Here is a 5,000-nt window from a genome sequence, read left to right on the forward strand (position 1 = left end):
TACATTTAGGAGAAAAAACACAACTGATGATTGCAGTCAATTATACATTTAACTGAACTAAATTAATTCTGTTCATCAATATTAATCATAGTCAAATTGTGGGTTTAACAGTTTACAAATGTAATTAAAACTCATTTAAAGGTCCAATATTGTACACATTTCTGGAGGTTTATTTTAGTTGTTGATGTCCTTAAGAATATATATTTGCGGTATAAGTGCCAAAATCCATCTCAATACAGTTTTACAGCTCCTTTTTTAGGAGCTCTGTCAAAAACAGGTCAACTTTGGCCCATCTAATTAATCAAGAGCCTCTCTTCTGATTGGCCTGTTGTTTTCTGAGTGACGTACAGCCAGGCCAATCACAGGTGACTACGGTCATGTATGCTGTAGCCGAGCCCAGAGCAATAGAGAGAGCCTAGCCTGCTGATACTCAACAGGATATTTCAGAATGATCATTAATGTTTTTTCTTTGTCAAACACCGAATGCAGTAAGCTACAGAACTGTTGCTTTAGTAAAGCCCCTTTCACAATGCGCGCTGATTCCGGAAAATTACGGGAACGAGCGCTGTGTGAACAAAAGCCAGAACCATAAAGGCAGTGTTGTAGTGATGATGCACGTTACCCTGCGACTCTTCACGACGAAAAAATACTTGCAAAGTGGAATGAAGCGGCGATCAGACAGAGCCAGCTCCTCACTATCAGCGCTGAAGCACAGATTGTTCAGGTTAGTTTCAGTTTAGTGAAACGTACGCGTCGCACTACATCTCACATCCAAACGTCACATGTCTTTATGGGTTGTGTGTAAAGCACGCACAGATTCCGGAAAACAACTGTGAATGAACCAAATCAAACAACTCCGGAACAAATCATGGGACACATTATCCGTGTATTTATCGGAATCGCTGTGTGAAAGAGGCTGAAGTTGACGTGCCACTGGTCTCTTATATTATCGTTGTTCTGAAGCCTGTGCACTGATGTAGTTTCGACATCTATCGACTGAACAGGGTTTTCTCGACTGGTTTCCGTGTTGTTGTTGCTTAGAAATGTTATGGACCCAATCAGAGCCGGCCCTCCCTATAGGCGAACTAAGCGGCTGCTTAGGGCCCCGCCGCCACTAGGGGGCCCCCACTAGTGATCCAAGTCATTACGTTGCAAAGCGCGTGGCTGTCACTAACCAAGTTTCCATCCAGTTTTCGAACTTTTTTGTTAATCGACAAAGAGAATATGCGTAAAATAAACCTGCGAAATTTGCTGTCCAACCGGCCTTTTACCGATAAAATGGTGTGCATAATGACCTCATCCCTAAAAAAAAAAAGAAACCGTGACATAAGATTTGGTGTATCGCAAAAAAAAAAAAAAAAAAATTGCCCTTGAGCTGTTTCCATACATAATTTCGCCTATATTGCGTAAATTATATAGGCTAGTAGCCTGTTCTTTATCCATTTGAAACAAAACCTAATACTAAATGTAAGTGTCAAGAGGTATTTTTTTTTTTTACTTTGTTAGACTATTTACTTGATCATCAACAATAATCATAAAAAGGAGCAGTTGTATTTCTATCATTTTTTCTGATTAACTTTTAAATAGGAATGTTAATTTCGATTATTTCTCCTGACAACCGACGGTCATTTTTAACCGTTAACCGACAAGGTTATGTTAAAGTACAATTAAATGAAATTTTAATTAATACGCGGCTGTGACCCATAAAAAATACCTAAATTTGTTTTCCATGGATTAATTTTATACACGCAAAAAGCAGCATAAACAACAGAATGTGAGGATTCACATGGTCACGCACCTGCAGCGATTCTGCAAATGGAGGAAAACATTATAAAAGCTATATAAAAGAAACAAATAGATATGCAAAATATATTTTTCTAAATAAATAATGAATTAACAAAACGAAAAAAAACGTGAAACAATTAGTAGCCTATATCAACCTATGCAGAATTTAGTTTCTTTTTTCTGATGCGCTTTTGAGAAAGCGGCATCCTTTTTGTTTTCTTTTTTACAAAAGCAGACTGTTTGTTTTTAATGTGAATGTGCATAAATAAAATAAATATTTAGAATAGTTTGGAATAATGTCTTACTACTCTTATATGACCACAAACGAAGGAGTAGGCTATTGTAAGTTTCTTCCACTTTTATAAGGGGGAAAAAAATCAAGTGAGCGTGCTGGCGCCTCCTGCGCGCAGTTAAGCATTAGGCTACTAACTGGATCGACAACGCGGCTTCATTGTCAAAATAAAATACAGTCAAACATATTGAAAAACATGCTGTTTTATTTCCTCTCATTTTAGGACAAATCATTTAAATTTAATGGAACGATACTCATAACACAAGAACAAAAATATAAGAAGCTACTAACAAGCCAAAACGAGTTAATTTAAAATGTTGTACTTATCATTCCAATATCCACATAAAACAAGATTTTCAGAACAAAATGAATACATTTTAACTTGCAACGTAGCCTACTAAAGGAACATTAAATTAAGATATGTATGTTTGAGAGGTAACTTGTCAGTTTAATCAAATGAATATGATTTATGCGTTTTTTGAACTGGAAAACGGTGCTTTAACATTAGCAACACGAACAGGGACGCTGCCTCACATTTATTTGCCTCTCTACAAAAAGTGTTTCCAAACAGATTTTTGTGACATTTGAAGTATGGATTAAGAATTAATGTTCTAAAGTTAAACGAAAAAAGATTGTTTTGACACATAAGAAATTTAATCGACAAGGCATTTCCATCAGCTATGTCGAAAGCGCAAATTCCGAAGCTTTACATGTTTTTTTGTTTTTTTTTTGTTTTGTTTTTTTTCCCACAAAAAAAATCTTTGGATGGAAACCTGGCTAATGGCAATACTCGATTTTTTTGCATGCTTTTGCAAGGCAGGGCCCCAAAATTATCCTGCTTAGGGCCCCCAGATGAACAGGGCCGGCCCTGGACCCAATATTGTCTGGGTTTGACAAAAGGAGGGTGGGACGGTGGTTGGTGACTGAAGGCGGTGACTGAGTCGATCGGACGTCACATCGTTACGGAAGTCACAGCGGCTCGTGAAAATGAACAGCTACTTTAAGCAGGCTGTGTGCAGTTTACTGTGGATTGACTGTTTTGAAACTCATATGGTAGTTACATAGCCCCTAGACCTCAGTTATCATGAAAAAAGCCAGGAAATTTCGATTTTGACAATATGGGACCTTTAAATGATAATGTTAAAAATATATCTGACCCTGGACCACAAAACCAGTCATAAGTGTACATTTTTCGAAATTGAGATTTATACATCATCTGAAAGCTGAATAAATACGCTTTCTATTGATGTATGGTTTGTTTGGATAGTCAAGTCAAGATTATTTATACAGCACTTTTACACACACACACACACACACACACACACACACACACACACACACACACACACACACACACACACACACTTGATCCTGGAGAGCAAAACCAGTCATACAGTAAGGGTCCATTTTTTAAAGTTTTTTAAAGTCTTAATATCCTAGTGATTTTTGGCATAAAAGAAAAATCAATCATTTTGACCATACAATGTATTTTTGGCTACTGCTACAAATATACCTGTGCTACTTAAGACTGGTTAGGGTTAGGGTTAGGGTCACATAAACACACACAATGATGCTGCATTTCTATATAGATGCTGAGGCTGATGATAGTTTCTATCCAAACCTGACTGCTGCCTATATTTGGATAGTCAAGTCAAGTCAAGATTATTTATACAGCCTTTTTTACAATACAAGTTGTGTCAAAGCAACCTTACAGTAGCCTGGAAAAATCAAGACTCTAATCTATTAAGATTAAGGGTCTGGCATCGAGCAATGAAAAGGACCTAACTCGAGGGCGGCACCAAGCGTGCATTTGAACCTCTCACTGCACGCAATTGAATAACGCCACGACCAATCGCAACAATACATGGTGTGACGTATCCAGAGCGACGGTGAACATATAAGAGTGGATTTCAATGTTATAACATAAACAATGCGACAAGATTAATAACTATTAATTACGACAGCCGAATCAACCTCATAAAACAATTAGGTCCGATCAAACTATTCATTAACTATCAACGAATATGTGGATGGACACTAGCGTTTCATTCAGCAGCGAGACATATCGTCCTGTTCAAGTTAGGCTACTGTATTACTATTGAATTGAATAGTCATACTTTCTGGTTCTAGTCAGAACTCTTTCTGCTGCATTTTGGACCAGCTGGAGTTTGTTTATTAAGCGTGCAGAACAACCACCCAATAAAGCATTACAATAATCTACCCTTGAGGTCATGAACGCATGGATTAATGTTTCTGCATTTGACATCAAGAGCATAGGTCGTAATTTCGATATATTTTTTAGATGAAGAAATGCGGTTTTGCAAATGCTAGAAATGTGGCTTTCGAAGGAAAGATTGCTATCGAATAGCACACCTAGGTTCCTGACTGATGACGACGAATTGACAGAGCAGTCATTGAGTAATAGACTGTGTTTTAGGTCATTACATGCGGAGGTTTCAGGTCCAATAATTAACACCTCTGTTTTTTCAGAATTTAGCAGTAAGAAATTTCTTGTCATCCAATTTTTTATTTCAACTATGCATTCTGTTAGTTTTTCAAATTGGTTTGTTTCGCCGGGCCGTGAAGAAATCTAGAGCTGCGTATCATCAGCGTAACAATGAAAGCTAACACCGTGTTTCCTGATGATATCTCCCAAGGGTAACATATAAAGTGTGAAAAGTAATGGCCCTAATACTGAGCCTTGAGGTACTCCATACTGCACTTGTGATTGATATGATACCTCATCATTCACTGCTACGAATTGATGACGGTCTGATAAGTACGATTCGAACCAAGCCAGTGCACTACCATTAATGACAAAATATTTTTCAAGTCTATTTAAAAGAATATTGTGGTCAATAGTATCAAACGCAGCACTTAGATCCAGTAGCACTAATAGGGAGATGCAACCACGATCGGATGA

General features: G+C 37.5%; 1 protein-coding gene across 2 annotated transcripts in view; it reads left to right on the forward strand.

Annotated features, from left to right (window-relative positions):
* The window catches only part of LOC141292340 (ral guanine nucleotide dissociation stimulator), a 33,527-nt gene that overhangs the window by 14,341 nt on the left and 14,186 nt on the right, over window positions 1-5,000 (forward strand). The gene's annotated exons all lie outside the window — the stretch shown is intronic.

The sequence above is a fragment of the Garra rufa genome, chromosome 19 (genome assembly GCF_049309525.1).
Source record: "Garra rufa chromosome 19, GarRuf1.0, whole genome shotgun sequence".
NCBI lineage: Eukaryota > Metazoa > Chordata > Actinopteri > Cypriniformes > Cyprinidae > Garra > Garra rufa.